Source organism: Eptatretus burgeri, chromosome 17 (assembly GCF_056783735.1).
Source record: "Eptatretus burgeri isolate ZD-2024b chromosome 17, Ebu_testis_v1, whole genome shotgun sequence".
NCBI classification, from domain to species: Eukaryota; Metazoa; Chordata; class Myxini; order Myxiniformes; family Myxinidae; genus Eptatretus; species Eptatretus burgeri.
In genome coordinates, this window is record NC_140977.1 from 48,348,369 (window position 1) to 48,361,352 (window position 12,984).

At 36.5% G+C, this 12,984-nt stretch overlaps 1 protein-coding gene and 1 long non-coding RNA gene across 7 annotated transcripts in view; both read left to right on the forward strand.

Moving 5' to 3' along the window:
- Positions 1-12,984, forward strand: part of LOC147010024 (uncharacterized) — a 102,894-nt gene that overhangs the window by 54,339 nt on the left and 35,571 nt on the right. The window lies entirely within an intron of this gene.
- LOC147010025 (uncharacterized) lies at positions 4,860-7,746 on the forward strand. The gene is made up of 3 exons (XR_015052723.1): positions 4,860-5,908; positions 6,006-6,169; positions 6,267-7,746. It is a non-coding gene; the product is annotated as an uncharacterized LOC147010025 (long non-coding RNA).

The following is a 12,984-nucleotide window of genomic DNA, read 5'->3' on the forward strand; positions in this document are numbered from 1 at the left end:
GTATCTGGTGGAATCCTTTGAAGCTATTAAAATTACAATAGCAAAGGATGCTGTACCAAGTATTGTTACGAATCTGGCAGCCATGAGCACACAACAGCCAGAGTCCCCGTAGCTCAGTTATTTCGTTAAGTATATGTGTATAGTTAGAATCCATCCCCTGTGTCTAATGGGAATTAAATGTTTGTGCGCTGCGGAGTTATTTTGATAGTCAGGGTTTTCTTTTACATTTTCAACTACAACAACAACAACACCTTCGGCTCGCTCCATCCTGATGCCATAACGCTCGCGGTGGGTGGAGTTCAATGAAGGAGTTGATGTCTCGACCAATCAGAGAGATGCGAGCGAGCTTGCCGTCGTTCAGCCAACCAACGCAGGTCAATATTACTCATCTTCCTGTTTGAGGGGCGGTCTGCCGTGACGCCCGCCACGCCCCCCCCCCCCGGTCCAATCAGCGGACTTGGCGCCCCTTTTGGCCAATCCCAGGGGCAACGAGTGGATCGCGTGCCAAAACCGTCCAGCAAGGGGGGGGAGCGGGTTACGAGAGGGAGTCCCCTACCCCCTGGACGGGGAGTGAATAATTGATCGGCGCAATCCGACTGGAAGCAGTTGGAGTTGGGGTTTGCCTGCCGGATCGTCTCAGATCGTCTCGCCTTGCCTGCTGGCGCTTGCTGCCTTGTCCGCCCTCATGCTGGTTGGCGTCTGTCCTTCACCCTCTGACCCTGGTGCTTGGAGTGGGATTGTTGTTGCGGGTTCGAGTCCCGCCGAGCCAGAACATCGAAGGCCGCACGAGGCAGATAGGTCCAAGCTAGTTGTGGTTTCCAGCTCACCTTTCTTCGAGCTGGAGGCCTTCAATAAAGACCCGACGGGGTCCATTTCTAGGTATTTGTGATGGTGTGTCTGTGTCCGTGGGCCCCGTCTGATAAGTAGAAACTGTTAAGTGCCTGTGTTCCTTGTACGTTATTTGCCTTGCTATATTCGGATAACTCTGCCCTTACGTGCTCCCCTCGTTTCCCAATTATTGTTGTAAATAAATTCCCCTTTTGTTGAATGTACCAGCTTGTCCTTGTCCTTTCTACCATTGTTTTGCCACAGTGCGTATTGGGGATTAGGAAGGTCATTGTTGCCGTAATCATGCAATCGGCCCGGCAGGATTCTGGTACTCTCCGCTCGGGTTATGACTCGGATCCGGCTCGGTAACGGCCCGGATCGTGCAGATCCTGCCGAGGGTGAATTTCCCCAGTAGTATGGACGATGTGGGTATTTAGGTATATTGAAATTGGCAATTGACCCTATCCCATGTGGTCGACCTATTGGCGATCTTCGGTCCGATAAGGGACCCATGACCTTTCGGATTTATCTGAAAGGTACGACCTAAATTCCGGGTGTTCGTTGGAGCCGACTCTACTGCTCCCCCTAGCGGTCGTGCTCGCCACCGATACCCGGCCCCACAACAGTATAACTCTGTTGGATAGTGATGTAGGACTCGAGTCCACTTTAGGGGGACTCGGACTCAAACTCGTCTCTTCAGGACTCGGACTTGGACTCTAAATGCCAAGAACTCGGTCTCGGCCTGATTCCAGCTCGAGTTGGTAAAATTTAGTGTCCAGTAAAACTTTTAGGGGACAGTAGAATTAATAAATGCACAGTAAAACTTTAAGTGTGCAGTAGCAAGAACCTGCACATCCAGCAACACACGCCTAATTGGTTTCCCATGAAAATGCATGTACCGTGCAACTTTGAAGAATGTGATTATAAAGGATTTATGGACAAATTTAAACAATCCTGCACAGAGGAAAATGCAAATAACTCCGAATGATCCAGATTTTCAGAGATATTAAACATGATTGTTGTACGTTTGTGTAAGTGTGCACGATCCAAAACACATTCTGTTCTTTCAAAGAGCACTTTTCATGATCTGTTGAATCACTTTAAACCTAAACACTAAATGGTTTAACTTTAAACGCTACCAATGCTTTAGTTTTAAGTGCTACACAAAAATAAGGAACATTTTCCGTCTCGTAATAAGAATGAGGTTTTGGAGTGTAAAAAGAAACTGTGAACGAGTCATCTATCTATGTACTGCCTTAAGCAATCTTTCTTCAAGTAAACTATGTTGAAAAAATAATGTTTAAACATAGCAACATACTTAACATTGTTGCACTTGTAAACATGAAAAAAGATGATTATTTGGATAGTCATATCAGCAAGTTAGGTGTTAATTTATGTGTTTTGAAAAACCAATTAAAAATTAGCAATTATATCCCACTTCTGATTGGCTAAGATGATGCCTTCCATATCTCTGTTATTATTTGAGATTGAACCTCAAAATTTGGTATGCTTAACTGCAAATACTACCCTGAGGATATGTTAAAATCTGAGCACCATAGCATCTCTGGAATCAAACTACAGCGGTTTCCGAGCTGTTAGGATTACGATTAGGGTTTATCATGTTTGATTTTTTTTTTGTTGTTTCGAAAAAAAAAATCATCACAGTGTGAAGGGGATAGCTGTGATTACAGAAACTGGTTGGAATATCAAATCTAACCAAACCTGAAGAAATTAGGGCAAAAATAAGGGTCAGGATTATGAATTTGTTGTTTTAAAAAAAACAAACAAATCATACCATGGTGTGCAGGGGATTGCTGTGATGACAGAAACTGGTAGGATGTCAAATCTGACAAAAAAGAAGAATGAATTAGGGTGAAAATAAGAAGCAGAAAAGGTAGGTTCAGGCAAACACAATTTCAGACTAAAATAAGCTAATGAATCATCTAAATCAGGTCAGAATCAGTTTTCTCAACAAAAAGTAACCTTAAAATGTTTGTTGCAATATTAGTTTATATTTTAAAAACATATTTTTCAAACTTGGATCTGGAAAACGAGTTAGATTTGCAGTGTTTACTGCATTTTTTTGCCACATTTATGTCAAACTTTAACATCTTTATTGGAACTCACATGTGAGATCATTTTTATTTCCTCATTTTTTTTAAATACATCGAATGTTCACATATATAATATATATATTTGCAATGCGTGTGTAATTTGTGTGGTTTATTAAAGCGGTGTGTAGTAATGGAGCACTCGTTTCTAAGTTGTTTTTAAGTCCTTTGCAGTTATTTGTTATTTTATGGTACTAATGGTTCATGCATAAGTGTGACATTTGTCATATTTCCCAAAATGTTACTTTTGTTGACTATAAATCACTTTAAAAGATGTGTACTCTTTAGATGAAATGCAAAGTAATTTCGTCTTTAATCATGTATTAAACATGAATATTTAATGTTGAATTTGACGTGGGTTTAATTACTATATGTTTAATTTCTATATTAACTGTTTTAAAGACAAGGCCTCACAAGGCCTTGATGAGTCAATAACGTTCTTAAATATGTTAACATATCAGTTTTTCCTTTAGTTATATTATTAAAAGGGAAACTACAGAGTACAGACCAACGTCAATGTGTAAGACTTAAGATGTGATTGGCGATGTGATAAAAATTTGGAATTATATGTTTTAGCATTTGCTTTGGGCTTGTGTTTCATGTTGTGAATGATTGGGGAAAAATTTCCCGATGTTAAAATTAAGTTTTAATGTCACCACAGTGTCAAGGTGACATTGCTGAGAAGAACAATTGGTCACATTAAGTTATATGATGTAAAATATATGAAATGCAGTCACTGGGACGTTTGGACCAACATTTGCACAGCACAATTATCTTTATCTGCACGACTGCATGGTAGGGGGGCTCAGAGGTTGTTACTTTTAAAAGCTCAATTTCCATTATGTTTTACTGCGTTCATTACTGTTAGCCTGTTACAAATATATGAGACAAGGATGGCTGTCATTCATCTGTTAGTTGTTGCACTAATTCGCTGTGTGAGGAGTCTCGGTGCAATGTGATTGGCTCCTGGTAATATTGAATCCATCCATCAATCCATCGGGACTATACTCTGTGCAGAGCGTTGGTGCTGCTTAAGGAGTCTCTTTGGCTATTGGGCACAATCCTGGATGGGTTGCCACTCCGACACAGGCTACCAGTAAGCAGGCACTCATTTTGCCGACCTCGGAAGGATGACATGCAGAGTCAACCCCATGTGGTATTAATTCAATAGCCTAGCAGGATTTGAACTCGGGATCCCAGGATCCCAAGCCCACCATCCTAACCATTATGCCAACACCAGGCATAACATTGAATAATGTATTGTATCGGCTTATTAAAAGCTGATCTTCAAAATCTTATTTCATATTTGATGATTGGAACTCATTGCCTAAATAATTATGTCGAAATCTGGAGTGGAATCAGAAAAAATGGTTCAGATCGACTTTCTTCTCACCCGACATGATATAATCAAATAATAGGGTCCGCAGAAATGAGGTAAAATTACTCCAAAATTAAGTTTTTTTTCACTCTTTCAAAGGTATAGTAATTATTGTATGTTTCATTTTATTTTAGACCACCCAGAAACACCAATGGATAATATTTTTGGATTCAGATTCGACTTTCATTATATGTACATTTTTAACTTGTGCATATACTTGCGGATTCGCGATTCTCGGACCCCGCATATTCGCGGTTTATAAAATGCAACCTACTTTGACATTCACGGCCCTGTGCTTCGCGTATTCACGGTTTCTTTTTTTCTCCCGTCTTCGCAGTTTTTTGCAGGCATAATTGCGTTTTATTTGTTGTTTTTTTCTTCGTGTTTCCGCGGCTTTTTGCGCGCATATTCATGGGCGTATTCACAGTTTTTAATGAGATTTTTGATTTTCCCTCATGAATCATAAACCGCTGGCAACCTATCCCTTTCCAGGAACGTACCCCTCCCCCCCCCACCTCCCCTGTGAATAGCAGGTTCTGACAGTATACAACATAAGTAGGGTAAGAATACTGATTCTGGCTCACTTTTCCCCATGTAAATGAATGGGGGATTTTCAGCGATTTATATTTTTTTTCCCTAAAAATAAATCCCCTTTTTATCCCAAGGTATATTTATTTGTCTCCCCTTTTAACTTGGAGGTTGAACCTCATTGAATTGAACACCTGGGGGTTGAACAGCTCACTCATTGAACCTATAAAGATTTGTTCATTCTCAAATTCCTGCAATAGTTTAATTTTCTTTGCACAATAATCCCCATCTAAAATATTGACAAACAAAACATTTGAATCTTTATATTTTTTAAGATACCCCTTTTGTGCCATTACGAAATGATAAACTTCTCTTAATGCTCTTGTTTGACCACCTCCTGAGCCACAGGTTATTTTTTGTTAAGCCCCGCCCACTTTTCTTTAAGCCCCGCCCACTTTTGCTAAGCTCCGCCCACTTTTCATAAGGTATTTTTTCTAAGCCACGCCCACTTTTCCTAAGCTCCGCCCACTTTTGCTAAGCTCCGCCCACTTTTCATAAGGTATTTTTTCTAAGCCACGCCCACTTTTCCTAAGCCCCGCCCACTTTTGCTAAGCTCCGCCCACTTTTCATGATGTATTTTTTCTAAGCCCCGCCCACTTTTCCTAAGCCCCGCCCACTTTTGCTAAGCTCCGCCCACTTTTCATAAGGTATTTTTTCTAAGCCACGCCCACTTTTCCTAAGCTCCGCCTACTTTTGCTAAGCCCCGCCCACTCTTACATCATTTCCAGTTCATCTCTGACTCACAAAGAAATCACTAGAAAATTACAGGATGTTATGGTTTTGAAAAATTTCCCAATGAAGGCTTGCCTAGGCTTGCCCAGGGAATTTCCAAAGGAAACCACACCCACCAGTCTTTCTCTATAAAAGCTTCAAACCCAGGCTCCATTTTAAACATTTGTTCTTGCTGACAATGGTGTTCTGTGTGCTTGTCTCAAACTCTCTGTCTTCTATGGAACTAAACCTTCAAGTTGATGAACTGGATTCAAACCTCTTATCTATTGAGGTAAGATTTTTTATTTTCCTATTTTCAAACTTTGATTGAAGCATACTCATTTAATAATTAAATAACTTAATTAATACATTATTATTTTCTCTCACAGGAAATTGTATCTGAAAATACTGCTTTTGCTACAACTTGGGGGAAATTGTTGGCTTGGTTGAAGACCTTGAGTGGGATGACTTTGGTGTTCCTTGGAACTCTCTGTCTTCTATGGAACTAAACCTTCAAGTTGATGAACTGGATTCAAACCTCTTATCTATTGAGGTAAGATTTTTTATTTTCCTATTTTCAAACTTTGATTGAAGCATACTCATTTAATAATTAAATAACTTAATTAATACATTATTATTTTCTCTCACAGGAAATTGTGTCTGAAATACGAAATGAAAATACTGCTTTTGCTACAACTTGGGGGAAATTGTTGGCTTGGTTGAAGACCTTATGAGCGACCAAGACCCACAGAACGAGTTCGTCCTTGATGACCCAACCAAAGAGTTATACCTTGGAGACCAGCAAAATCCTGAAAAAGAGTTTTACAGCAATAGTACTCATTGTGAGTTATCAAGACAATACCCACTGAACAAGTTATACCTTGATGAGCCAGAATACAAGTTTTACCTTGGAGACTCACAAATTTTGAAAAAATCAGTAAATGAGTTCTGCCTTGATGGTTTAAATAACTACCTTGGAGACTCAGGAAAAGGGTTCTGCCAAGATGGTTCTAAATATGGGGCCTACCTTGGAGACTCACAAATTTTGAAAAAATCAGTAAATGAGTTCTGCCTTGATGGTTTAAATAACTACCTTGGAGACTCAGGAAAAGGGTTCTGCCAAGATGGTTCTAAATATGGGGCCTACCTTGGAGACTCACAAATTTTGAAAAAATCAGTAAATGAGTTATCCTTAAGAGACTTTGTAAGTTGGTTTTACTTTGAATACTTGAAATGTGGGTTCTGGATTGATAACTCACAATGTGATACATATCTTGGAAACTCAACGGGAATGTGGTTATACCTTGAAGACTTGGAAAGTTGGGTTTATGTTGGACACTTGAAACTTTTTTGGGGGCTTTTATTTATTTATTTATTTATTTATTATTATTATTATTATTTTGTTTATTTATATTTTGGAGACTTTTGGAGTTGCTATCACTCTTTGGGATCTAAACCTATCGATGTAGTTCTTTGTCGGATGGTGCTTGATGGGAGCAAGATCAAGAAAGTTCTGGGAAGAAAGTGCAGGCTTACTCCCCCTTTCTACGTCATCAAACCTGAAAGCCTTAAAAGACAGAATTGGAAGAAGAAAAAAAAAAAAACATAAAAATATATATATAGGTGGAAATCTCATTTTGAAAAAGACATTGTGTTGGGCGAGGATTGAGTTGGGGTTGAGATTTTGAATGTGAGGGTTGGGGTTGAGATTTTGAATGTGAGGGTTGGGACACACACACATACACACCAACAAACAAAGTTAAGCCTTGACTATTCAGTTGAGGATTCTGTGTTTGGGGTTCACAGATCTAAGAACGTCCCCCTTGACACACATTATATACTGTTATACACCTCGGACTTGGCCCTCGAGTGTCCACAACGGTGTATAGTAGGAGGGAGTGAAGCGCCAACCTATTGCTCCCATTGCACACACACACAAACAAAAGTTAAGCCTTGACTATTCAGTTGAGGATTCTGTGTTTGGGGTTCACAGATCTAAGAACGTCCCCCTTGACACACATTATATACTGTTATACACCTCGGACTTGACCCTCGAGTGTCCACAAAGGTGTATTATCTGCTTAGTTTTGTCTTTTGTAATTCCTGTGAATAAAATGAACCTAAAATCTCTTCCCCTTCCAAATCATATATTTTATAAGTCCAAGGAACTGTATCTATTACATCAACAATTTTAAAAAGTTCTTTCGTCCATCGTTCAGTAAAACCCTTTTCAAAATGAGATTTCCACCTATATATTCTTACGATATCATCAACTTTGAACTTAGGTTTTCTGACATTAATCTCTTTTTCATATTTTAATTTTGTAAATGTTTCTGATGGCTTCATATTCGTTGACGTGTGAATCGTGTCATTATACTTATCCACAATATCCTGAATAAAAGATGACCATTGTTGTGAACCGAGTTGTGTGAATTTTTTATATAGTCTCTCTTTTAAGGTACGATTAAAACGTTCAACAACAACTGCCTTCCCTTCATTAAAGGTACTGTATAATGTAATACTGTTATTTTTTAGAAAATTTATAAATGTCTTGTTATAAAACTCTCTACCCTCATCAGTCCACAATTTCTTAGGTTTTCTCTTACTTTTATTAAATATCTGTTGAAAAGCTAACATAAGAGTATTACCTGTTTTGTTTTTTAAAGGGACAACCCACGCATATCTACTCCTCAAATCAATAACGGTTAAAGCATACTTGTACCCCTTATCATTATTGAGTTCAATCAAATCAGCAGACCAGATATAATCAACTTCCTTGGAATAAACTTTCCTTCTCTGAAACTTTGTGAATATTGGTTTATGTAATTCATCAGCTAATTGCTCTTCAGTCTTAATAGCATCATTAGAGCCTATAAGTTTTTGAATTTCCAAGTCCAAGTTTCAATTTAGCACTAATCATCTTCTTCACGATGAACCTATCAACTTTTTCTCTCAAGGTTGGATTTTGTATCAGAGACAAATTATATAACATTTCTCTATCGGCTTCATGCTTTTCTTCCAACGTTGTGGTATTCCCATAATCAATATCATGTCTCATGCACACTTCATCAACTCTATTGATTGGTTTACTCCAGGATTTAGGATTGTCTGCCTCATCTAATCTTTTATCCAAGTTTGTGCCTGGACCACAGAAAGAATACCCTGGAAGATGTAATTCCCCTGGTATTCCAGTAGTTGTAAATTTACTTCCTGATAAAAACTTTTGTATATCTCCTCCGAGTTTGTGTTTGGAGATAAATTGATTTTTTTGAACCACACACCGAACATATACCTTTTTGTATAACCCTGTTATTTTTACTTTTAATATATGAAATATTTTTAGTATTAGTTTTCTTTTTACATTTGAGACAATAACTCATTTATTTATGAGAAAAATTTCTGCAGAGTGCAAAAACCTTTTTAGTTTCCAACATGCACATTTGAATCTTAATTTTTAAAACATAAAGAATCCTTAGAAATGCCTTCACTCTCTCCTCCATTTATTTAAGAAAAAACTTGAATTAAAATGAATAGCTTGACGATGCTAATAGTTTTGTTGAAAGTATTGCAAATAGACTTGTTAATTCTTTGTATTCCTTCCTGGTGGGTTGAGTTATTTTCTGTAATACCTCTATTCTTTTTGAATCTCACTGGTTTCCATACTATAATATTTATTTATTCTCTCTCTTTCCTCCCTCTCTCACCTTTCTCTTCTTGCTCTCTCTCTTCTCTCTTTCCTCCTTCTCTCTCTCCTCCTCCTCCTTTTCCTCCTCTTCCCTCTCTTCTTCAACTCCTTCCTCATCCCTTACTATACTTGAATCGTTTACACCCCATAGAATATTATACATATATTCATCAGGATTTCTTGTTATTCCTGTATCCAAAATAATTTTTTTACAACAGGATACCAATAAAATTTCTTTTGAATTTCTAAAAGAGCCTTACCTTTTCTTAACCTTATAATTTTTTCATTATTTAACATTCTAATTAAATCTAAAGTTGTCGGTTTATCAACATCAGCATAATGCCAATCTTTTATTGAAAATACCTCATTCTTATGTTGTAGAACATATTTATTAAAATACCGAATACCCTTTTCTTGAAGGTATGCTTGAACACAGAAATGATAATTTTCTTGAAGCCTTCTTGCTGTCATTTATGTATTAGAAATATATGTTAGAATAATATTATGGCACGAAACACCTCCCCATCTTCCCATAGTTAAATCATTTTGTATTTCCTTACTTATTATATATAATCCTGTTTTTTCTGTTTTCATGAGATAAACAAGGGCAAAACCATTATTATATTTACCCTTATTAAATTCTTTTATTTGTTGTTTACTAATCGTGGCTCCACAAAACTCATTCTCGATACCAAGTGGATAATATTCTTCCTTACGAGACTGATTTAATTGTTCCAGGTCTTCGAGGTTAATTTTAAATGACCAATTATACCCTAAATCATTCATATCATACCCCCATTGTTCTATTCTCATACAAACGATACGCCCTTCTTTATAAAAATTTATTTTAATTCGAACTGTGAATTCTGTATGACCTGGAGATAATATCAACACTTCTGTATCTTTAGAATACACAGCCGTTTTATTTAAGTATATATATTGTGATAAATCGCTTAATCTCACCAAGTCATTCGCGTCAGTCGGGCTTGGATAATTTTTAATTTATAAACATTTTTCATGTTAATATTTTTGTTTATATTATATTTATGTCGTTCAGCCTGTGCCTTTGTGTAATAATTTGATAAATCAATATCCAGTTCTTGAGATACACCAAAGATAGAACCATCTTTACCAACATAAGTCATTTATATTAGATTAAAAATAATATCATAAAATTTTTTATTTTTGTTGAGTTGAAATAACACATATAGACATAATTGACCACAACACTTGGAATTTAATTCTTGGACTTGAAATGTTTGATAAACACCATTCTGTAAGAATTTTATGACTTCAACAGGTGGTGGAAGACCAAAACTATCAAAATAATATTTGTCTTGACTATTAAAAATACAAACCCAATGAGAACCGTTCCCATCATTATCTTCTAAGTTCATAATAATATTCTTTGTATGTTTCGACACATTTGTTAATTCATCTCTCATACAAATAACCACATTATGAATTTTTAATTTCTTACAATATTTGGTAAGTTGTAAATTTGATGTTGTATTCTTTCCAAATTCTTTCAACCACTCATCAATGCTCATTTATTTATTAGAAAGATATAATCCATTACCTCTTTTCGTTAATTTTACACCTGCTTGTGCTATAGAAGAAAGCATATCTCCAACTAACAATCTCGCTTTATCAGGCAGACCTTCAAGTTTTTCAGCAAAATCTACAATTACACCACTTCCACTAATTTGTTTCTCCAACTCTTTGTTATGTCTTTCCAATTCTTTTTGAGCCTGGAGTTGAGCCTTCCTTTCGTTGGCAGTTTTGACCGCTGTTGAAATACCACCCGTCAATGCTCCAACCGCACTTAAACCAGCAAATAAAGGAATTAGAAATGGGAGAAATCCTCCACTCGTCTCTCTTATTGAATATTTTTTCAACATTGGTTTTGTCATTTTAATTTTAAGTGAGCCAGTGTCATTCAAGATTTTAACCTGTTCTCTTGTGAGCAAAACATCAATTCTTACTGCTCCTTTTCTCTGAATTGTATTAACATTAATCGTACAAGGCTTTTGATTTTGAACACAAGATGATAGTTTATGAAGATTGATTTGATTAACATATACCCCAGTTGGTACTTTGCCACTCATTTATTTAACAAAAAAATTATGTGAGACTAATCATCACACCATTATCTGTATTAATCTGCAATTCTGTTTCTTCCAAAAGCAAACAATATGTATCAACTTCTTCACTCTCTCCTCTTTCAATGTATAGGGAAGTATCCACTCGATTAGACTTTATAGTTTCTTTTTGAGCGCTCAGGTCAAACGTATAGATTGTATACAAACTTTTAAATGCTGTCATATCCAAAATAGGTTCTTTATTTCCATTACTTTCACACACCTTTTGGTAAGACTTGTATGCTTCAGCAAAATCATTTTTTCCCAATTAATTTCCAATCTATCTCGTGGATAAAATGTTCCATCTAGAGAAACGCGAAGTTGTTTCACCTTAGCATTATCACTCAATGCATTATTCTTATCAGTCGCAGTATCACCATCTGGCTTTTTAAAAATCATCCACAGATATCGTGGCTTTCCTTCCAGAACACCCAAATTCCACGTGTAAGTAGTTTGATTGAGTTTAACGTGTTGACATCTTCTTTTGAGGTATGATACACTGAGTGGTTTTTTTGAGTTAAGTCTTCGATTCAACATCTCTTCTGTTTTAAGATTAGGAGTATATTCACTGATATACCAACTCATCTCCTCAATTACAAATTTATTCTGATCACCAAAAGCATTACCAACACCAAAAAGCAATCTATTTTCATTATCATTCCTTTGTAGTTGAAATCTAATTTTAAGACCATACAGAACTTTATCATAATCACAAAATCCAAATATACCTTTAAGAGGAACTGCCACAGTAAAACTATTTTCTGCTTTTGTATCATCATTATACATTCCTTTCCTTTGAATATATCCAGGGTCTGTGTTTGTTCCCGTTGACATATCAGGAATAAAACCTTCGACAGACCCCTTTCCCATTCTATCACTGAATGTATAGAGTGTAAATTTCATCATTTCAGATACAGCAGAGACATAATCAACCGCTTCAACTTCTTGTGTTCCAATATACAATCGCACACTATCAAACATTTTCCAGAAGAAATCATTTACAAGTGTAGCGTTTGTGTTATTCCCAGCCTTAGTGAATTTAAATTTACACAACAAGAAACTTTCGGAGAGATTCAAATAGGTTTGTTGATTATTTATTTCAAAACTTTTTGTACCATTTGTATTCCAGTCTGTTCCAGTTATTGCATTTACCTTGAAGTAATCTTCTTTTTTAGTGGAGTTTGAGATAATAATAGTATCATCCAAATCATAGATACTATCAATTGCTTCCATACTTGTATTTATTTAGGAAAAAGATGTTAAAACTTTTGAAACCCTGATCCAAGTATTTGAATTATTTTCTGTCGTTCTTGGGGGGACAACTGAGTTTTACCTTTCTTAATTTCTTTTATTGCTTGTAATTTATGAGATTCTTTCTGAGCATCTTTTATACTCTTTACAGCACCTGCTACATTTCCCACAGCAGAAGCAGTTGAACCAATTAGGTCTTTATGTTTAAGAATAGTTGAACCAATACCCATGAGAGTATCAATTATCCCATCTCCTCTAAATTGATGTCCGACACCCCTTTGTCTCTTAGGT